General features: G+C 67.0%; 1 protein-coding gene across 9 annotated transcripts in view; it reads right to left on the bottom strand.

Moving 5' to 3' along the window:
• The window catches only part of LOC141191559 (uncharacterized), a 211,822-nt gene that overhangs the window by 144,429 nt on the left and 44,379 nt on the right, over positions 1-23,014 (bottom strand). The gene's annotated exons all lie outside the window — the stretch shown is intronic.

The raw sequence follows: 23,014 nt of genomic DNA, 5'->3' as shown, positions 1-23,014 counted from the left end.
AGAGGTGTACGGAGCGGAGCCACGCGTGTACGAGGTGTACGGAGCGGAGCCGCGCGTGTACGAGGTGTACGGAGCGGAGCCGCGCGTGTACGAGGTGTACGGAGCGGAGCCGCGCGTGTACGAGGTGTACGGAGCGGAGCCGCGCCTGTACGAGGTGTACGGAGCGGAGCCGTGTGTACGAGGTGTACGGAGCAGAGCCGCGTGTGTACGAAGTGTACGGAGCAGAGCCGTGTGTGTACGAGGTGTACGGAGCAGAGCCGCACGTGTACGAGGTGTACGGAGCAGAGCCACGTGTGTACGAGGTGTACGGAGCAGAGCCGTGCGTGTACGAGGTGTACGGAGCGGAGCCGCGCGTGTACGAGGTGTACGGAGCGGAGCCGCGCGTGTACGAGGTGTACGGAGCGGAGCCGCGTGTGTACGAGGTGTACGGAGCAGAGCTGCGTGTGTACGAGGTGTACGGAGCAGAGCCGCGTGTGTACGAGGCGTACGGAGCGGAGCCGCGCGTGTACGAGGTGTACGGAGCGGAGTCGCGTGTGTAAGAGGTGTACGGAGCGGAGCCACGCGTGTACGAGGTGTACGGAGCGGAGCCGCGCGTGTACGAGGTGTACGGAGCGGAGCCGCGCGTGTACGAGGTGTACGGAGCGGAGCCGCGCGTGTACGAGGTGTACGGAGCGGAGCCGCGCGTGTACGAGGTGTACGGAGCGGAGCCGCGCCTGTACGAGGTGTACGGAGCGGAGCCGTGTGTACGAGGTGTACGGAGCGGAGCCGCGCCTGTACGAGGTGTACGGAGCGGAGCCGTGTGTGTACGAGGTGTACGGAGCAGAGCCGCGTGTGTACGAGGTGTACGGAGCAGAGCCGCGTGTGTACGAGGTGTACGGAGCGGAGCCGCGTGTATACGAGGTGTACGGAGCGGAGCCGCGTGTGTACGAGGCGTACGGAGCAGAGCCGTGTTTGTACGAGGTGTACGGAACGGAGCCGCGTGTGTACGAGGTGTACGTAGCAGAGCCGCGTGTGTACGAGGTGTACGGAGCGGAGCCGAGTGTGTACAAGGTGTACGGAGCAGAGCCGCGTGTGTACGAGGTGTACGGATCGGAGCCGCGTGTGTACGAGGTGTACGGAGCAGAGCCGCGTGTGTACGAGGCGTACGGAGCGGAGCCGCGCGTGTACGAGGTGTACGGAGCGGAGTCGCGTGTGTAAGAGGTGTACGGAGCGGAGCCACGCGTGTACGAGGTGTACGGAGCGGAGCCGCGCGTGTACGAGGTGTACGGAGCGGAGCCGCGCGTGTACGAGGTGTACGGAGCGGAGCCGCGCGTGTACGAGGTGTACGGAGCGGAGCCGCGCCTGTACGAGGTGTACGGAGCGGAGCCGTGTGTACGAGGTGTACGGAGCAGAGCCGCGTGTGTACGAAGTGTACGGAGCAGAGCCGCGTGTGTACGAGGTGTACGGAGCAGAGCCGCACGTGTACGAGGTGTACGGAGCAGAGCCGCGTGTGTACGAGGTGTACGGAGCAGAGCCGTGTGTGTACGAGGTGTACGGAGCGGAGCCGTGTGTGTACGAGGTGTACGGAGCAGAGCCGCGTGTGTACGAGGTGTACGGAGCAGAGCCGCGTGTGTACGAGGTGTACGGAGCGGAGCCGCGTGTATACGAGGTGTACGGAGCGGAGCCGCGTGTGTACGAGGCGTACGGAGCAGAGCCGTGTTTGTACGAGGCGTACGGATCGGAGCCGCAGGTGTACGAGGTGTACGGAGCAGAGCCGCGTGTGTACGAGGTGTACGGAGCGGAGCCGAGTGTGTACAAGGTGTACGGAGCAGAGCCGCGTGTGTACGAGGTGTACGGATCGGAGCCGTGTGTGTACGAGGTGTACGGAGCAGAGCCGCGTGTGTACGAGGCGTACGGAGCGGAGCCGCGCGTGTACGAGGTGTACGGAGCAGATCCGCGTGTGTACGATGTGTACGGAGCGGAGCCGCGCGTGTACGAGGTGTACGGAGCGGAGCCGCGTGTGTACGAGGTGTACGGAGCAGAGCCGCGTGTGTACGAGGCGTACGGAGCGGAGCCGCGCGTGTACGAGGTGTACGGAGCGGAGTCGCGTGTGTAAGAGGTGTACGGAGCGGAGCCACGCGTGTACGAGGTGTACGGAGCGGAGCCGCGCGTGTACGAGGTGTACGGAGCGGAGCCGCGCGTGTACGAGGTGTACGGAGCGGAGCCGCGCGTGTACGAGGTGTACGGAGCGGAGCCGCGCGTGTACGAGGTGTACGGAGCGGAGCCGCGCCTGTACGAGGTGTACGGAGCGGAGCCGTGTGTACGAGGTGTACGGAGCAGAGCCGCGTGTGTACGAAGTGTACGGAGCAGAGCCGTGTGTGTACGAGGTGTACGGAGCAGAGCCGCACGTGTACGAGGTGTACGGAGCAGAGCCGCACGTGTACGAGGTGTACGGAGCAGAGCCGTGTGTGTACGAGGTGTATGGAGCGGAGCCGTGTGTGTACGAGGTGTACGGAGCAGAGCCGCGTGTGTACGAGGTGTACGGAGCAGAGCCGCATGTGTACGAGGTGTACGGAGCGGAGCCGCGTGTATACGAGGTGTACGGAGCGGAGCCGCGTGTGTACGAGGCGTACGGAGCAGAGCCGTGTTTGTACGAGGTGTACGGAACGGAGCCGCGTGTGTACGAGGTGTACGTAGCAGAGCCGTGTGTGTACGAGGTGTACGGAGCGGAGCCGTGTGTGTATGAGGCGTACGGATCGGAGCCGCAGGTGTACGAGGTGTACGGAGCAGAGCCGCGTGTGTACGAGGTGTACAGAGCGGAGCCGAGTGTGTACAAGGTGTACGGAGCAGAGCCGCGTGTGTACGAGGTGTACGGATCGGAGCCGTGTGTGTACGAGGTGTACGGAGCAGATCCGCGTGTGTACGATGTGTACGGAGCGGAGCCGCGCGTGTACGAGGTGTACGGAGCGGAGCCGCGTGTGTACGAAGTGGACCCGCGTGTGTACGAGGTGTACGGAGCGGAGCCGCATGTGTACGAGGTGTACGGAGCGGAGCCGCGCCTGTACGAGGTGTACGGAGCGGAGCCGTGTGTACGAGGTGTACGGAGCAGAGCCGCGTGTGTACGAAGTGTACGGAGCAGAGCCGCGTGTGTACGAGGTGTACGGAGCAGAGCCGCACGTGTACGAGGTGTACGGAGCAGAGCCGCGTGTGTACGAGGTGTACGGAGCAGAGCCGTGTGTGTACGAGGTGTATGGAGCGGAGCCGTGTGTGTACGAGGTGTACGGAGCAGAGCCGCGTGTGTACGAGGTGTACGGAGCAGAGCCGCGTGTGTACGAGGTGTACGGAGCGGAGCCGCGTGTATACGAGGTGTACGGAGCGGAGCCGCGTGTGTACGAGGCGTACGGAGCAGAGCCGTGTTTGTACGAGGTGTACGGAACGGAGCCGCGTGTGTACGAGGTGTACGTAGCAGAGCCGTGTGTGTACGAGGTGTACGGAGCGGAGCCGTGTGTGTATGAGGCGTACGGATCGGAGCCGCAGGTGTACGAGGTGTACGGAGCAGAGCCGCGTGTGTACGAGGTGTACGGAGCGGAGCCGAGTGTGTACAAGGTGTACGGAGCAGAGCCGCGTGTGTACGAGGTGTACGGATCGGAGCCGCGTGTGTACGAGGTGTACGGAGCGGAGCCGCGTGTGTACGAGGTGTACGGAGCGAAACCGCGTGTGTACAATGTCTACGGAGCGGAGCCGCATGTGTACGAGGTGTACGGAGCGGAGCCGCGTGTGTACGAAGCGGAGCCGCGTGTGTACGAGGTGTACGGAGCGGAGCCGCGTGTGTACGAGGTGTACGGAGCGGAGCCGCGTGTGTACAAGGTGTGCGGAGCCGCGTGTGTACGAGGTGTACGGAGCGGAGCCGGGCGTGTATCAGGCGTACGGAGCGGAGCCGCGCGTGTACGAGGCGAACGGAGCGGAGCCGCGCGTGTACGAGGCGTACGGAACGAAGCCGCGCGTGTACGAGGCGTACGGAGTGGAGCAGCGCGTGTACGAGGCGTACGGAGCGGAGCCGCGTGTACGAGGCGTACGGAGCGGAGCCGTGCGTGTACGAGGCGTACGGAGCGGAGCCGCTCGTGTACGAGGCGTACGGAGCAGAGCCGTGCGTGTACGAGGCGTACGGAGCGGAGCCGCGCGTGTACGAGGTGTATGGAGCAGAGCCGTGTGTACGAGGCGTACGGAGCGGAGCCGCTTGTGTACGATGTCTACGGAGCGGAGCCGCATGTGTAAAGGTGTACGGAGCGGAGCCGCGTGTGTACGAAGCGGAGCCCCGTGTGTACGAGGTATACGGAGCGGAGCCGTGTGTGGACAAGGTGTACGGAGCGAAGTCGCGAGTGTGTGCGAGGTGTACGGAGCGGAGCCGCGTGTGTACGATGTGTACGGAGCGGAGCCGCATGTGTACGAGGTGTACGGAGCGGAGCCGCGTGCGTACGGAGCGGAGCCGCGTGTGTACGAGGTGTACGGAGCGGAGCCGCGTGTGTACGAAGCGGTGCTGCGTGTGTACGAGGTGTACGGAACGGAGCCGCGTGTGTACGAGGTGTACGGAGCGGAGCCGGGCGTGTACGATGTGAACGGAGCGGAGCCGCGCGTGTACGAGGTGTACGGAGCGGAGCCGCGCGTGTACCAGGCGTACGGAGCGGAGCCGGGCGTGTACCAGGCGTACGGAGAGGAGCCGCGCGTGTACGAGGCTTACGGAGCGGAGCCGCGCGTGTACGAGTCGTACGCAGTGGAGCCGCGCGTGTACGAGGCGTACGGAGTGGAGCCGCGTGTGTACGATCTCTACGGAGCGGAGCCGCATGTGTACGAGGTATACGGAGCGGAGCCGCGTGTGTGCGAGGTGTACGGAGCGGAGCCGCGTGTGTACGATGTCTACGGAGTGGAGCCGCATGTGTACGAGGTGTACGGAGCGGAGCCGCGTGTGTACGAAGCGGAGCCGCGTGTGTACCAGGCGTACGGAGTGGAGCCGGGCGTGTACCAGCCGTATGGAGCGGAGCCGCGCGTGTACGAGGCGAACGGAGCGGAGCCGCGCGTGTACGAAGCGTACGGAGCGAAGCCGCGCGTGTACGAGGCGTACGGAGCGGAGCAGCGCGTGTACGAGGCGTACGGAACGGAGTCGCGCGTGTACGAGGTTTACGGAGCAGAGCTGTGTGTACGAGGCGTACGGAGCGGAGCCGCGCGTGTACCAGCCGTACGGAGCGGAGCCGCGCGTGTACCAGGCGTACGGAGCGGAGCCGCGCGTGTACGAGGCGTACGGAGCGGAGCTGCACGTGTACGAGGCGTACAGAGCGGAGCCGCGCGTGTACAAGGTGTGCGGAGCCGCGCGTGTACGAGGTGTACGGAGCCGAGCCGCGTGTGTACGATGTCTACGGAGCGGAACCGCATGTGTTCGAGGTGTACGGAGCGGAGCCGCATGTGTACGAAGCGGAGCCCCGTGTGTACGAGGTATACGGTGCGGAGCCGCGTGTGTGCGAGGTGTACGGAGCGTAGCCGCGTGTGTACGATGTCTACGGAGCGGAGCCGCATGTGTACGAGGTGTACGGAGCGGAACCGCGTGTGTACGAAGCGGAGCCGCGTGTGTACGAGGTGTACGGAGCGGAGCCGCGTGTGTACGAGGTGTACGGAGCGGAGCCGCGTGTGTACAAGGTGTACGGAGCGGAGCCGCGTGTGTACGAGGTGTACGGAGCGGAGCCGGGCGTGTATCAGGCGTACGGAGCGGAGCCGTGCGTGTACGAGGCGAACGGAGCGGAGCCGCGCGTGTACGAGGCGTACGGAGCGAAGACGCGCGTGTACGAGGCGTACAGAGTGGAGCAGCGCGTGTACGAGGCGTACGGAGCGGAGCCGCGTGTGTACGAGGCGTACGTAGCGGAGCCGTGCGTGTACGAGGCGTACGGAGCGGAGCCGCTCGTGTACGAGGCGTACGGAGCAGAGCCGTGCGTGTACGAGGCGTACGGAGCGGAGCCGCGCGTGTACGAGGTGTATGGAGCAGAGCCGTGTGTACGAGGCGTACGGAGCGCAGCCGCTTGTGTACGATGTCTACGGAGCGGAGCCGCATGTGTAAAGGTGTACGGAGCGGAGCCGCGTGTGTACGAAGCGGAGCCCCGTGTGTACGAGTTATACGGAGCGGAGCCGTGTGTGTACAAGGTGTACGGAGCGAAGCCGCGAGTGTGTGCGAGGTGTACGGAGCGGAGCCGCGTGTGTACGATGTGTACGGAGCGGAGCCGCATGTGTACGAGGTGTACGGAGCGGAGCCGCGTGCGTACGAAGCGGAGCCGCGTGTGTACGATGCGGAGCCGCGTGTGTACGAGGTGTACGGAGCGGAGCCGCGTGTGTACGAAGCGGTGCTGCGTGTGTACGAGGTGTACGGAACGGAGCCGCGTGTGTACGAGGTGTACGGAGCGGAGCCGGGCGTGTACGATGTGAACGGAGCGGAGCCGCGCGTGTACGAGGTGTACGGAGCGGAGACGCGCGTGTATGAGGTGTACGGAGCGGAGCCGCGCGTGTACGAGGTGTACGGAGCGGAGCCGCGCGTGTACCAGGCGTACGGAGTGGAGCCGCGCGTGTACCAGGCGTACGGAGCGGAGCCGGGCGTGTACCAGGCGTACGGAGAGGAGCCGCGCGTGTACGAGGCTTACGGAGCGGAGCCGCGCGTGTACGAGTCGTACGCAGCGGAGCCGCGCGTGTATGAGGCGTACGGAGCGGAGCCGCGTGTGTACGATCTCTACGGAGCGGAGCCGCATGTGTACGAGGTATACGGAGCGGAGCCGCATGTGTACGAGGTATACGGAGCGGAACCGCGTTTGTACGAGGTGTACGGAGCGGAGCCGCGTGTGTACAAGGTGTACGGAGCGGAGCCGCGTGTGTACGAGGTGTACGGAGCGGAGCCGCGTGTGTACAAGGTGTACGGAGCGGAGCCGCGTGTGTACGAGGTGTACGGAGTGGAGCCGCGTGTGTACGATGTGTACGGAGCGGAGCCGCATGTGTACGAAGTGTACGGAGCAGAGTCGCGTGTGTACGATGTGTACGGAACGGAGCCGCATGTGTACGAGGTGTACGGAGCGGAGCCGCGTGTGTACGAAGCGGAGCCGCGTGTGTACGAGGTGTACGGAGCGGAGCCGCGCGTGTACCAGTCGTACGGAGCGGATCCGGGCGTGTACCAGGCGTACGGAGCGGAGGTGCGCGTGTACGAGGTGTATGGAGCGGAGCCGTGCGTGTACGAGACGTACCGAGCGGAGCCGCTCGTGTACGAGGCGTACGGAGCAGAGCCGTGCGTGTACGAGGTGTATGGAGCGGAGCCGTGCGTGTACGAGGCGTACGGAGCGGAGCCGCTCGTGAACGAGGCGTACGGAGCAGAGCCGTGCGTGTACGAGGCGTACGGAGCGGAGCGTGTACGAGTTGTACGGAGCGGAGCCGCGCGTGTACGAGGCGTACGGAGCGGAGCCGCGTGTGTACGAGGCGTACGGAGCGGAGCCGTGCGTGTACGAGGCGTACGGAGCGGAGCCGCTCGTGTACGAGGCGTACGGAGCAGAGCCGTGCGTGTACGAGACGTACGGAGCGGAGCCGCGCGTTTACGAGATGTATGGAGCAGAGCCGTGTGTACGAGGCGTACGGAGCGGAGCCGCGCGTGTACCAGGCGTACGGAGCGGATCCGGGCGTGTACCAGGCGTACGGAGCGGAGCTGCGCGTGTACGAGGCGGAGCCGCGTGTGTACGGAGCGGAGCCGCGCGTGTACGAGCTGTAAGGAGCGGAGCCGCGCGTGTACGATGTGTACGGAGCGGAGCCGCGCGTGTACGAGGTGTACGGAGCGGAGCCGCGTGTGTACGAGGTGTACGGAGTGGATCCGCGCGTGTACGAGGTGTACTTAGCTGAGCCGCGCGTGTACGAGGTGTACGGAGCGGAGCCGCGCGTGTACGAGGTGTACGGAGCGGAGCCGCGCGTGTACGAGGTGTACGGAGCGGAACCGCGCGTGTACGAGGGGTACGGAGCGGAGCCGCGCGTGTATGAGGTGTACGGAGCGGAACCACGCGTGTACGAGGCGTACGGAGCGGAGCCGTGTGTGTACGAGGCGCACGGAGCGGAGCCGCGCGTGTACGAGGCGTACGGAGCGGAGCCGCGCGCGTACCAGTCGTACGGAGCGGAGCCGCGCGTGTACCAGGCGTACGGAGCGGATCCGGGCGTGTACCAGGCGTACGGAGCGGTGCTGCGCGTGTACGAGGCGGAGCCGCGTGTGTACGGAGCGGAGCCGCGTGTGTACGAGCTGTAACGAGCGGAGCCGCGCGTGTACGATGTGTACGGAGCGGAGCCGCGCGTGTACGAGGTGTACGGAGCGGAGCCGCGCTTGTACGGAGCGGAGCCACGCGTGTACGAGTCGTACGCAGCGGAGCCGCGCGTGTACGAGGCGTACGGACTGGAGCCGCGTGTGTACGATCTCTACGGAGCGGAGCCGCATGTGTACGAGGTGTACGAAGCGGAGCAGCGCGTGTACGAGGCATACGGAGCGGAGCCGCGCGTGTACGAGGTGTATGTAGCAGAGCTGTGTGTACGAGGCGTACGGAGCGGAGCCGCGCGTGTACCAGGCGTACGGAGCGGAGCCGGGCGTGTACCAGGCGTACGGAGCGGAGCCGCGCGTGTACGAGGCGAACGGACCGGAGCCGCGCGTGTACGAGGCATACGGAGTGGAGCAGCGCGTGTACGAGGCGTACGGAGCGGAGCCGCGTGTGTACGAGGCGTACGGAGCGGAGCCGTGCGTGTACGAGGCGTACGGAGCGGAGCCGCTCGTGTACGAGGCGTACGGAGCAGAGCCGTGCGTGTACGGGGCGTACGGAGCGGAGCCGCGCGTGTACCAGCCGTACGGAGCGGAGCCGCGCGTGTACCAGGCGTACGGAGCGGAGCCGGGCGTGTACCAGGCGTACGGAGCGGAGCCGCGCATGTACGAGGCGTACAGAGCGGAGCCGCGCGTGTACAAGGTGTGCGGAGCCGCGCGTGTACGAGGTGTACGGAGCCGAGCCGCGCGTGTACGGAGCGGAGCCGCTCGTGTACGAGGCGTACGGAGCAGAGCCGTGCGTGTACGAGGTGTAAGGAGCGGAGCCGTGCGTGTACGAGGCGTACGGAGCGGAGCCGTGCGTGTACGAGGCGTACGGAGCGGAGCGTGTACGAGTTGTACGGAGCGGAGCCGCGCGTGTACGAGGCGTACGGAGCGGAGCCGCGTGTGTACGAGGCGTACGGAGCGGAGCCGTGCGTGTACGAGGCGTACGGAGCTGAGCGGCTCGTGTACGAGGCGTACGGAGCGGAGCCGTGCGTGTACGAGGCGTACGGAGCGGAGCCGCGCGTGTACGAGGTGTATGGAGCAGAGCCGTGTGTACGAGGCGTACGGAGCGGAGCCGCGCGCGTACCAGTCGTACGGAGCGGAGCCGCGCGTGTACCAGGCGTACGGAGCGGATCCGGGCGTGTACCAGGCGTACGGAGCGGAGCTGCGCGTGTACGAGGCGGAGCCGCGTGTGTACGGAGCGGAGCCGCGTGTGTACGAGCTGTAAGGAGCGGAGCCGCGCGTGTACGATGTGTACAGAGCGGAGCCGCGCGTGTACGAGGTGTACGGAGCGGAGCCGCGTGTGTACGAGGTGTACGGAGCGGAGCCGCGCGTGTACGAGGCGTACGGAACGAAGCCGCGCGTGTACGAGTCGTACGGAGTGGAGCAGCGCGTGTACGAGGCGTACGGAGCGGAGCCGCGTGTACGAGGCGTACGGAGCGGAGCCGTGCGTGTACGAGGCGTACGGAGCGGAGCCGCTCGTGTACGAGGCGTACGGAGCAGAGCCGTGCGTGTACGAGGCGTACGGAGCGGAGCCGCGCGTGTACGAAGTGTATGGAGCAGAGCCGTGTGTACGAGGCGTACGGAGCGGAGCCGCTTGTGTACGATGTCTACGGAGCGGAGTCGCATGTGTAAAGGTGTACGGAGCGGAGCCGCGTGTGTACGAAGCGGAGCCCCGTGTGTACGAGGTATACGGAGCGGAGCCGTGTGTGTACAAGGTGTACGGAGCGAAGTCGCGAGTGTGTGCGAGGTGTACGGAGCGGAGCCGCGTGTGTACGATGTGTACGGAGCGGAGCCGCATGTGTACGAGGTGTACGGAGCGGAGCCGCGTGCGTACGAAGCGGAGCCGCGTGTGTACGATGCGGAGCCGCGTGTGTACGAGGTGTACGGAGCGGAGCCGCGTGTGTACGAAGCGGTGCTGCGTGTGTATGAGGTGTACGGAACGGAGCCGCGTGTGTACGAGGTGTACGGAGCGGAGCCGGGCGTGTACGATGTGAACGGAGCGGAGCCGCGCGTGTACGAGGTGTACGGAGCGGAGCCGCACGTGTACCAAGCGTACGGAGCGGAGCCTTGCGTGTACCAGGCGTACGGAGAGGAGCCGCGCGTGTACGAGGCTTACGGAGCGGAGCCGCGCGTGTACGAGTCGTACGCAGTGGAGCCGCGCGTGTACGAGGCGTACGGAGTGGAGCCGCGTGTGTACGATCTCTACGGAGCGGAGCCGCATGTGTACGAGGTATACGGAGCGGAGCCGTGTGTGTGCGAGGTGTACGGAGCGGAGCCGCGTGTGTACGATGTCTACGGAGTGGAGCCGCATGTGTACGAGGTGTACGGAGCGGAGCCGCGTGTGTACGAAGCGGAGCCGCGTGTGTACCAGGCGTACGGAGTGGAGCCGGGCGTGTACCAGCCGTACGGAGCGGAGCCGCGCGTGTACGAGGCGAACGGAGCGAAGCCGCGCGTGTACGAAGCGTACGGAGCGAAGCCGCGCGTGTACGAGGCGTACGGAGCGGAGCAGCGCGTGTACGAGGCGTACGGAACGGAGCCGCGCGTGTACGAGGTTTACGGAGCAGAGCTGTGTGTACGAGGCGTACGGAGCGGAGCCGCGCGTGTACCAGCCGTACGGAGCGGAGCCGCGCGTGTACCAGGCGTACGGAGCGGAGCCGCGCGTGTACGAGGCGTACGGAGCGGAGCTGCACGTGTACGAGGCGTACGGAGCGGAGCCGCGCGTGTACAAGGTGTGCGGAGCCGCGCGTGTACGAGGTGTACGGAGCCGAGCCGCGTGTGTACGATGTCTACGGAGCGGAACCGCATGTGTTCGAGGTGTACGGAGCGGAGCCGCATGTGTACGAAGCGGAGCCCCGTGTGTACGAGGTATACGGTGCGGAGCCGCGTGTGTGCGAGGTGTACGGAGCGTAGCCGCGTGTGTACGATGTCTACGGAGCGGAGCCGCATGTGTACGAGGTGTACGGAGCGGAGACGCGTGTGTACGAAGCGGAGCCGCGTGTGTACGAGGTGTACGGAGCGGAGCCGCGTGTGTACGAGGTGTACGGAGCGGAGCCGCGTGTGTACAAGGTGTACGGAGCGGAGCCGCGTGTGTACGAGGTGTACGGAGCGGAGCCGGGCGTGTATCAGGCGTACGGAGCGGAGCCGCGCGTGTACGAGGCGAACGGAGCGGAGCCGCGCGTGTACGAGGCGTACGGAGCGAAGACGCGCGTGTACGAGGCGTACAGAGTGGAGCAGCGCGTGTACGAGGCGTACGGAGCGGAGCCGCGTGTGTACGAGGCGTACGTAGCGGAGCCGTGCGTGTACGAGGCGTACGGAGCGGAGCCGCTCGTGTACGAGGCGTACGGAGCAGAGCCGTGCGTGTACGAGGCGTACGGAGCGGAGCCGCGCGTGTACGAGGTGTATGGAGCAGAGCCGTGTGTACGAGGCGTACGGAGCGCAGCCGCTTGTGTACGATGTCTACGGAGCGGAGCCGCATGTGTAAAGGTGTACGGAGCGGAGCCGCGTGTGTACGAAGCGGAGCCCCGTGTGTACGAGTTATACGGAGCGGAGCCGTGTGTGTACAAGGTGTACGGAGCGAAGCCGCGAGTGTGTGCGAGGTGTACGGAGCGGAGCCGCGTGTGTACGATGTGTACGGAGCGGAGCCGCATGTGTACGAGGTGTACGGAGCGGAGCCGCGTGCGTACGATGCGGAGCCGCGTGTGTACGAGGTGTACGGAGCGGAGCCGCGTGTGTACGAAGCGGTGCTGCGTGTGTACGAGGTGTACGGAACGGAGCCGCGTGTGTACGAGGTGTACGGAGCGGAGCCGGGCGTGTACGATGTGAACGGAGCGGAGCCGCGCGTGTACGAGGTGTACGGAGCGGAGCCGCGCGTGTACGAGGTGTACGGAGCGGAGCCGCGCGTGTACGAGGTGTACAGAGCGGAGCCGCGCGTGTACCAGGCGTACGGAGTGGAGCCGCGCGTGTACCAGGCGTACGGAGCGGAGCCGGGCGTGTACCAGGCGTACGGAGAGGAGCCGCGCGTGTACGAGGCTTACGGAGCGGAGCCGCGCGTGTACGAGTCGTACGCAGCGGAGCCGCGCGTGTACGAGGCGTACGGAGCGGAGCCGCGTGTGTACGATCTCTACGGAGCGGAGCCGCATGTGTACGAGGTATACGGAGCGGAGCCGCATGTGTACGAGGTATACGGAGCGGAACCGCGTTTGTACGAGGTGTACGGAGCGGAGCCGCGTGTGTACGAGGTGTACGGAGCGGAGCCACGTGTGTACGAGGTGTACGGAGCGGAGCCGCGTGTGTACAAGGTGTACGGAGCGGAGCCGCGTGTGTACGAGGTGTACGGAGTGGAGCCGCGTGTGTACGATGTGTACGGAGCGGAGCCGCATGTGTACGAAGTGTACGGAGCAGAGTCGCGTGTGTACGATGTGTACGGAGCGGAGCCGCATGTGTACGAGGTGTACGGAGCGGAGCCGCGTGTGTACGAAGCGGAGCCGCGTGTGTACGAGGTGTACGGAGCGGAGCCGCGCGTGTACCAGTCGTACGGAGCGGAGCCGCGCGTGTACCAGGCGTACGGAGCGGATCCGGGCGTGTACCAGGCGTACGGAGCGGAGGTGCGCGTGTACGAGGTGTATGGAGCGGAGCCGTGCGTGTACGAGACGTACCGAGCGGAGCCGCTCGTGTACGAGGCGTACGGAGCAGAGCCGTGCGTGTACGAGGTGTATGGAGCGGAGCCGTGCGTGTACGAGGCGTACGGAGCGGAGCCGCTCGTGAACGAGGCGTACGGAGCAGAGCCGTGCGTGTACGAGGCGTACGGAGCGGAGCGTGTACGAGTTGTACGGAGCGGAGCCGCGCGTGTACGAGGCGTACGGAGCGGAGCCGCGTGTGTACGAGGCGTACGGAGCGGAGCCATGCGTGTACGAGGCGTACGGAGCGGAGCCGCTCGTGTACGAGGCGTACGGAGCAGAGCCGTGCGTGTACGAGGCGTACGGAGCGGAGCCACGCGTTTACGAGATGTATGGAGCAGAGCCGTGTGTACGAGGCGTACGGAGCGGAGCCGCGCGTGTACCAGGCGTACGGAGCGGATCCGGGCGTGTACCAGGCGTACGGAGCGGAGCTGCGCGTGTACGAGGCGGAGCCGCGTGTGTACGGAGCGGAGCCGCGCGTGTACGAGCTGTAAGGAGCGGAGCCGCGCGTGTACGATGTGTACGGAGCGGAGCCGCGCGTGTATGAGGTGTACGGAGCGGAGCCGCGCGTGTACGAGGTGTACGGAGCGGAGCCGCGCGTGTACGGAGCGGAGCCGCGCGTGTACGAGGTGTACGGAGCGGATCCGCGCGTGTACGAGGCGTACGGAGCGGAGCCGCGCGTGTATGAGGTGTACGGAGCGGAACCACGCGTGTACGAGGCGTACGGAGCGGAGCCGTGTGTGTACGAGGCGCACGGAGCGGAGCCGCGCGTGTACGAGGCGTACGGAGCGGAGCCGCGCGCGTACCAGTCGTACGGAGCGGAGCCGCGCATGTACCAGGCGTACGGAGCGGATCCGGGCGTGTACCAGGCGTACGGAGCGGTGCTGCGCGTGTACGAGGCGGAGCCGCGTGTGTACGGAGCGGAGCCGCGTGTGTACGAGCTGTAACGAGCGGAGCCGCGCGTGTACGATGTGTACGGAGCGGAGCCGCGCGTGTACGAGGTGTACGGAGCGGAGCCGCGCGTGTACGAGGCGTACGGAGCGGAGCCACGCGTGTACGAGTCGTACGCAGCGGAGCCGCGCGTGTACGAGGCGTACGGACTGGAGCCGCGTGTGTACGATCTCTACGGAGCGGAGCCGCATGTGTACGAGGTGTACGAAGCGGAGCAGCGCGTGTACGAGGCATACGGAGCGGAGCCGCGCGTGTACGAGGTGTATGTAGCAGAGCTGTGTGTACGAGGCGTACGGAGCGGAGCCGCGCGTGTACCAGGCGTACGGAGCGGAGCCGGGCGTGTACCAGGCGTACGGAGCGGAGCCGCGCGTGTACGAGGCGAACGGACCGGAGCCGCGCGTGTACGAGGCATACGGAGTGGAGCAGCGCGTGTACGAGGCGTACGGAGCGGAGCCGCGTGTGTACGAGGCGTACGGAGCGGAGCCGTGCGTGTACGAGGCGTACGGAGCGGAGCCGCTCGTGTACGAGGCGTACGGAGCAGAGCCGTGCGTGTACGGGGCGTACGGAGCGGAGCCGCGCGTTTACCAGCCGTACGGAGTGGAGCCGCGCGTGTACCAGGCGTACGGAGCGGAGCCGGGCGTGTACCAGGCGTACGGAGCGGAGCCGCGCGTGTACGAGGCGTACGGAGCGGAGCTGCGCGTGTACGAGGCATACAGAGCGGAGCCGCGCGTGTACAAGGTGTGCGGAGCCGCGCGTGTACGAGGTGTACGGAGCCGAGCCGCGCGTGTACGGAACGGAGCCGCTCGTGTACGAGGCGTACGGAGCAGAGCCGTGCGTGTACGAGGTGTAAGGAGCGGAGCCGTGCGTGTACGAGGCGTACGGAGCGGAGCGTGTACGAGTTGTACGGAGCGGAGCCGCGCGTGTACGAGGCGTACGGAGCGGAGCCGCGTGTGTACGAGGCGTACGGAGCGGAGCCGTGCGTGTACGAGGCGTACGGAGCTGAGCGGCTCGTGTACGAGGCGTACGGAGCGGAGCCGTGCGTGTACGAGTTGTACGTAGCGGAGCCGCGCGTGTACGAGGTGTATGGAGCAGAGCCGCGTGTGTACGAGGCGTACGGAGCGGAGCCGTGCGTGTACGAGGCGTACGGAGCTGAGCGGCTCGTGTACGAGGCGTACGGAGCGGAGCCGTGCGTGTACGAGGCGTACGGAGCGGAGCCGCGCGTGTACGAGGTGTATGGAGCAGAGCCGCGCGTGTACCAGGCGTACGGAGCGGATCCGGGCGTGTACCAGGCGTACGGAGCGGAGCTGCGCGTGTACGAGGCGGAGCCGCGTGTGTACGGAGCGGAGCCGCGTGTGTACGAGCTGTAAGGAGCGGAGCCGCGCGTGTACGATGTGCACAGAGCGGAGCCGCGCGTGTACGAGGTGTACGGAGCGGAGCCGCGTGTGTACGAGGTGTACGGAGCGGATCCGCGCGTGTACGAGGTGTACTTAGCGGAGCCGCGCGTGTACGAGGTGTACGGAGCGGAGCCGCGCGTGTACGAGGTGTACGGAGCGGAGCCGCGCGTGTACGAGGTGTACGGAGCGGAGCCGCGCGTGTACGAGGTGTACGGAGCGGAACCGCGCGTGTACGAGGGGTACGGAGCGGAGCCGTGTGTGTACGAGGCGCACGGAGAGGAGCCGCGCGTGTACGAGGCGTAGGGAGCGGAGCCACGCGTGTACCAGGCGTACGGAGCGGAGCCGCGCGTGTACCAGGCGTACGGAGCGGAGCCGGGCGTGTACCAGGCGTACGGAGCGGAGCCGGGCGTGTACCAGGCGTACGGAGCGGAGCCGCGCGTGTACGAGGCGAACGGAGCGGAGCCACGCGTGTACGAGGCGTACGGAGCGAAGCCGCGCGTGTACGAGGCGTACGGAGCGGAGCCGGGCGTGTACCAGGCGTAAGGAGAGGAGCCGCGCGTGTACGAGGCGTATGGACCGGAGCCGCGCGTGTACGAGGCATACGGAGTGGAGCAGCGCGTGTACGAGGCGTACGGAGCGGAGCCGCGTGTGTACGAGGCGTACGGAGCGGAGCCGTGCGTGTACGAGGCGTACGGAGCGGAGCCGCTCGTGTACGAGGCGTACGGAGCAGAGCCGTGCGTGTACGGGGCGTACGGAGCGGAGCCGCGCGTTTACCAGCCGTACGGAGTGGAGCCGCGCGTGTACCAGGCGTACGGAGCGGAGCCGGGCGTGTACCAGGCGTACGGAGCGGAGCCGCGCGTGTACGAGGCGTACGGAGCGGAGCTGCGCGTGTACGAGGCATACAGAGCGGAGCCGCGCGTGTACAAGGTGTGCGGAGCCGCGCGTGTACGAGGTGTACGGAGCCGAGCCGCGCGTGTACGGAACGGAGCCGCTCGTGTATGAGGCGTACGGAGCAGAGCCGTGCGTGTACGAGGTGTAAGGAGCGGAGCCGTGCGTGTACGAGGCGTACGGAGCGGAGCGTGTACGAGTTGTACGGAGCGGAGCCGCGCGTGTACGAGGCGTACGGAGCGGAGCCGCGTGTGTACGAGGCGTACGGAGCGGAGCCGTGCGTGTACGAGGCGTACGGAGCTGAGCGGCTCGTGTACGAGGCGTACGGAGCGGAGCCGTGCGTGTACGAGTTGTACGTAGCGGAGCCGAGCGTGTACGAGGTGTATGGAGCAGAGCCGCGTGTGTACGAGGCGTACGGAGCGGAGCCGTGCGTGTACGAGGCGTACGGAGCTGAGCGGCTCGTGTACGAGGCGTACGGAGCGGAGCCGTGCGTGTACGAGGCGTACGGAGCGGAGCCGCGCGTGTACGAGGTGTATGGAGCAGAGCCGCGCGTGTACCAGGCGTACGGAGCGGATCCGGGCGTGTACCAGGCGTACGGAGCGGAGCTGCGCGTGTACGAGGCGGAGCCGCGTGTGTACGGAGCGGAGCCGCGTGTGTACGAGCTGTAAGGAGCGGAGCCGCGCGTGTACGATGTGCACAGAGCGGAGCCGCGCGTGTACGAGGTGTACGGAGCGGAGCCGCGTGTGTACGAGGTGTACGGAGCGGATCCGCGCGTGTACGAGGTGTACTTAGCGGAGCCGCGCGTGTACGAGGTGTACGGAGCGGAGCCGCGCGTGTACGAGGTGTACGGAGCGGAGCCGCGCGTGTACGAGGTGTACGGAGCGGAGCCGCGCGTGTACGAGGTGTACGGAGCGGAACCGCGCGTGTACGAGGGGTACGGAGCGGAGCCGTGTGTGTACGAGGCGCACGGAGAGGAGCCGCGCGTGTACGAGGCGTAGGGAGCGGAGCCACGCGTGTACCAGGCGTACGGAGCGGAGCCGCGCGTGTACCAGGCGTACGGAGCGGAGCCGGGCGTGTACCAGGCGTACGGAGCGGAGCCGGGCGTGTACCAGGCGTACGGAGCGGAGCCGCGCGTGTACGAGGCGAACGGAGCGGAGCCACGCGTGTACGAGGCGTACGGAGCGAAGCCGCGCGTGTACGAGGCGTACGGAGCGGAGCCGGGCGTGTACCAGGCGTAAGGAGAGGAGCCGCGCGTGTACGAGGCGTATGGACCGGAGCCGCGCGTGTACGAGGCATACGGAGTGGAGCAGCGCGTGTACGAGGCGTACGGAGCGGAGCCGCGTGTGTACGAGGCGTACGGAGCGGAGCCGTGCGTGTACGAGGCGTACGGAGCGGAGCCGCTCGTGTACGAGGCGTACGGAGCAGAGCCGTGCGTGTACGAGGTGTATGGAGCGGAGCCGTGCGTGTACGAGGCGTACGGAGCGGAGCCGCTCGTGTACGAGGCGTACGGAGCAGAGCCGTGCGTGTACGAGGCGTACGGAGCGGAGCGTGTACGAGTTGTACGGAGCGGAGCCGCGCGTGTACGAGGCGTACGGAGCGGAGCCGCGTGTGTACGAGGCGTACGGAGCGGAGCCGTGCGTGTACGAGGCGTACGGAGCGGAGCCGCTCGTGTACGAGGCGTACGGAGCGGAGCCGTGCGTGTACGAGGCGTACGGAGCGGAGCGTGTACGAGTTGTACGGAGCGGAGCCGCGCGTGTACGAGGCGTACGGAGCGGAGCCGAGTGTGTACGAGGCGTACGGAGCGGAGCCGTGCGTGTACGAGGCGTACGGAGCGGAGCCGTGCGTGTACGAGGCTTGCGGAGCCGCGCGTGTACGAGGTGTATGGAGCAGAGCCGTGTGTACGAGGCGTACGGAGCGGAGCCGCGCGCGTACCAGTCGTACGGAGCGGAGCCGCGCGTGTACTAGGCGTACGGAGCGGATCCGGGCGTGTACCAGGCGTACGGAGCGGAGCTGCGCGTGTACGAGGCGGAGCCGCGTGTGTACGGAGCGGAGCCGCGTGTGTACGAGCTGTAAGGAGCGGAGCCGCGCGTGTACGATGTGTACAGAGCGGAGCCGCGCGTGTACGAGGTGTACGGAGCGGAGCCGCGTGTGTACGAGGTGTACGGAGCGGATCCGCGCGTGTACGAGGTGTACTTAGCGGAGCCGCGCGTGTACGAGGTGTACAGAGCGGAGCCGCGCGTGTACGAGGTGTACAGAGCGGAGCCGCGCGTGTACGAGGTGTACGGAGTGGAGCCGCGCGTGTACGAGGTGTACGGAGCGGAACCGCGCGTGTACGAGGGGTACGGAGCGGAGCCGTGTGTGTACGAGGCGCACGGAGAGGAGCCGCGCGTGTACGAGGCGTAGGGAGCGGAGCCACGCGTGTACCAGGCGTACGGAGCGGAGCCGCGCGTGTACCAGGTGTACGGAGCGGAGCCGGGCGTGTACCAGGCGTACGGAGCGGAGCCGCGCGTGTACGAGGCGAACGGAGCGGAACCACGCGTGTACGAGGCGTACGGAGCGGAGCCGGGCGTGTACCAGGCGTACGGAGAGGAGCCGCGCGTGTACGAGCCGTACGGAGCGGAGCCACGCGTGTACGAGTCGTACGCAGCGGAGCCGCGCGTGTACGAGGCGTACGGAGTGGAGCCGCGTGTGTACGATCTCTACGGAGCGGAGCCGCATGTGTACGAGGTGTACGGAGCGGAGCAGCGCGTGTACGAGGCGTACGGAGCGGAGCCGCGCGTGTACGAGGTGTATGTAGCAGAGCTGTGTGTACGAGGCGTACGGAGCGGAGCCGCGCGTGTACCAGGCGTACGGAGCGGAGCCGGGCGTGTACCAGGCGTACGGAGCGGAGCCGCGCGTGTACGAGGCGAATGGAGCGGAGCCGCGCGTGTACGAGGCATACGGAGTGGAGCAGCGCGTGTACGAGGCGTACGGAGCGGAGCCGCGTGTGTACGAGGCGTACGGAGCGGAGCCGTGCGTGTACAAGGCGTACGGAGCGGAGCCGCTCGTGTACGAGGCGTACGGAGCAGAGCCGTGCGTGTACGAGGCGTACGGAGCGGAGCCGCGCGTGTACCAGCCGTACGGAGCGGAGCCGCGCGTGTACCAGGCGTACGGAGCGGAGCCGCGCGTGTACGAGACGTACGGAGCGGAGCTGCGCGTGTACGAGGCGTACAGAGCGGAGCCGCGCGTGTACAAGGTGTGCGGAGCCGCGCGTGTACGAGGTGTACGGAGCCGAGACGCGCGTGTACGATGCGTACGGAGCGGAGCCGCTCGTGTACGAGGCGTACGGAGCAGAGCCGTGCGTGTACGAGGTGTACGGAGCGGAGCCGCGCGTGTACGAGGTGTACGGAGCGGAGCCGCGCGTGTACGAGGTGTACGGAGCGGAGCCGCGTGTGTACGAGGTGTACGGAGCGGATCCGCGCGTGTACGAGGTGTACGAAGCGGATCCGCGCGTGTACGAGGTGTACGCAGCGGAGCCGCGCGTGTACGAGGCGTACGGAGTGGAGCCGCGTGTGTACGATCTCTACGGAGCGGAGCCGCATGTGTACGAGGTGTACGGAGCGGAGCAGCGCGTGTACGAGGCGTACGGAGCGGAGCCGCGCGTGTACGAGGTGTATGTAGCAGAGCTGTGTGTACGAGGCGTACGGAGCGGAGCCGCGCGTGTACCAGGCGTACGGAGCGGAGCCGGGCGTGTACCAGGCGTACGGAGCGGAGCCGCGCGTGTACGAAGCGAACGGAGCGGAGCCGCGCGTGTACGAGGCATACGGAGTGGAGCAGCGCGTGTACGAGGCGTACGGAGCGGAGCCGCGCGTGTACGAGGCGTACGGAGCGGAGCCGTGCGTGTACGAGGCGTACGGAGTGGAGCTGCTCGTGTACGAGGCGTACGGAGCAGAGCCGTGCGTTACGAGGCGTACGGAGCGGAGCCGCGCGTGTACCAGCCGTACGGAGCGGAGCCGCGCGTGTACCAGGCGTACGGAGCGGAGCCGCGCGTGTACGAGACGTACGGAGCGGAGCTGCGCGTGTACGAGGCGTACAGAGCGGAGCCGCGCGTGTGCAAGGTGTGCGGAGCCGCGCGTGTACGAGGTGTACGGAGCCGAGCCGCGCGTGTACGATGCGTCCGGAGCGGAGCCGCTCGTGTACGAGGCGTACGGAGCAGAGCCGTGCGTGTACGAGGTGTATGGAGCGGAGCCGTGCGTGTACGAGGCGTACGGAGCGGAGCCGCTCGTGAACGAGGCGTACGGAGCAGAGCCGTGCGTGTACGAGGCTTACGGAGCGGAGCGTGTACGAGTTGTACGGAGCGGAGCCGCGCGTGTACGAGGCGTACGGAGCGGAACCGCGTGTGTACGAGGCGTACGGAGCGGAGCCGTGCGTGTACGAGGCGTACGGAGCGGAGCCGCGCGTGTACGAGGTGTATGGAGCAGAGCCGTGTGTACGAGGCGTACGGAGCGGAGCCGCGCGTGTACCAGTCGTACGGAGCGGAGCCGCGAGTGTACCAGGCGTACGGAGCGGATCCGGGCGTGTACCAGGCGTACGGAGCGGAGCTGCGCGTGTACGAGGCGGAGCCGCATGTGTACGGAGCGGAGCCGCGTGTGTACGAGCTGTAAGGAGCGGAGCCGCGCGTTTACGATGTGTACGGAACGGAGCCGCGTGTGTACGAGGCGAACGGAGCGGAGCCACGCGTGTACGAGGCGTACGGAGCGAAGCCGCGCGTGTACGAGGCGTACGGAGCGGAGCCGGGCGTGTACCAGGCGTACGGAGCGGAGCCACGCGTGTACGAGTCGTACGCAGCGGAGCCGCGCGTGTACGAGGCGTACGGAGTGGAGCCGCGTGTGTACGATCTCTACGGAGCGGAGCCGCATGTGTACGAGGTGTACGGAGCGGAGCAGCGCGTGTACGAGGCGTACGGAGCGGAGCCGCGCGTGTACGAGGTGTATGTAGCAGAGCTGTGTGTACGAGGCGTACGGAGCGGAGCCGCGCGTGTACCAGGCGTACGGAGCGGAGCCGGGCGTGTACCAGGCGTACGGAGCGGAGCCGCGCGTGTACGAGGCGAATGGAGCGGAGCCGCGCGTGTACGAGGCATACGGAGTGGAGCAGCGCGTGTACGAGGCGTACGGAGCGGAGCCGCGTGTGTACGAGGCGTACGGAGCGGAGCCGTGCGTGTACAAGGCGTACGGAGCGGAGCCGCTCGTGTACGAGGCGTACGGAGCAGAGCCGTGCGTGTACGAGGCGTACGGAGCGGAGCCGCGCGTGTACCAGCCGTACGGAGCGGAGCCGCGCGTGTACCAGGCGTACGGAGCGGAGCCGCGCGTGTACGAGACGTACGGAGCGGAGCTGCGCGTGTACGAGGCGTACAGAGCGGAGCCGCGCGTGTACAAGGTGTGCGGACCCGCGCGTGTACGAGGTGTACGGAGCCGAGACGCGCGTGTACGATGCGTACGGAGCGGAGCCGCTCGTGTACGAGGCGTACGGAGCAGAGCCGTGCGTGTACGAGGTGTACGGAGCGGAGCCGCGCGTGTACGATGTGTACGGAGCGGAGCCGCGCGTGTACGAGGTGTACGGAGCGGAGCCGCGTGTGTACGAGGTGTACGGAGCGGATCCGCGCGTGTACGAGGTGTACGAAGCGGATCCGCGCGTGTACGAGGTGTACGCAGCGGAGCCGCGCGTGTACGAGGCGTACGGAGTGGAGCCGCGTGTGTACGATCTCTACGGAGCGGAGCCGCATGTGTACGAGGTGTACGGAGCGGAGCAGCGCGTGTACGAGGCGTACGGAGCGGAGCCGCGCGTGTACGAGGTGTATGTAGCAGAGCTGTGTGTACGAGGCGTACGGAGCGGAGCCGCGCGTGTACCAGGCGTACGGAGCGGAGCCGGGCGTGTACCAGGCGTATGGAGCGGAGCCGCGCGTGTACGAGGCGAACGGAGTGGAGCAGCGCGTGTACGAGGCGTACGGAGCGGAGCCGTGCGTGTACGAGGCGTACGGAGTGGAGCTGCTCGTGTACGAGGCGTACGGAGCAGAGCCGTGCGTTACGAGGCGTACGGAGCGGAGCCGCGCGTGTACCAGCCGTACAGAGCGGAGCCGCGCGTGTACCAGGCGTACGGAGCGGAGCCGCGCGTGTACGAGACGTACGGAGCGGATCTGCGCGTGTACGAGGCGTACAGAGCGGAGCCGCGCGTGTGCAAGGTGTGCGGAGCCGCGCGTGTACGAGGTGTACGGAGCCGAGCCGCGCGTGTACGATGCGTACGGAGCGGAGCCGCTCGTGTACGAGGCGTACGGAGCAGAGCCGTGCGTGTACGAGGTGTATGGAGCGGAGCCGTGCGTGTACGAGGCGTACGGAGCGGAGCCGCTCGTGAACGAGGCGTACGGAGCAGAGCCGTGCGTGTACGAGGCTTACGGAGCGGAGCGTGTACGAGTTGTACGGAGCGGAGCCGCGCGTGTACGAGGCGTACGGAGCGGAGCCGCGTGTGTACGAGGCGTACGGAGCGGAGCCGTGCGTGTACGAGGCGTACGGAGCGGAGCCGCGCGTGTACGAGGTGTATGGAGCAGAGCCGTGTGTACGAGGCGTACGGAGCGGAGCCGCGCGTGTACCAGTCGTACGGAGCGGAGCCGCGCGTGTACCAGGCGTACGGAGCGGATCCGGGCGTGTACCAGGCGTACGGAGCGGAGCTGCGCGTGTACGAGGCGGAGCCGCATGTGTACGGAGCGGAGCCGCGTGTGTACGAGCTGTAAGGAGCGGAGCCGC

This window comes from Phyllobates terribilis, unplaced genomic scaffold (assembly GCF_046119375.1).
Source record: "Phyllobates terribilis strain yellow unplaced genomic scaffold, ASM4611937v1 Scaffold_47__1_contigs__length_9908305, whole genome shotgun sequence".
Taxonomy (NCBI): Eukaryota; Metazoa; Chordata; class Amphibia; order Anura; family Dendrobatidae; genus Phyllobates; species Phyllobates terribilis.
The sequence above is the reverse complement of the archived record's forward strand: the minus strand, read 5'-3'. Positions and strand labels throughout refer to the sequence as shown.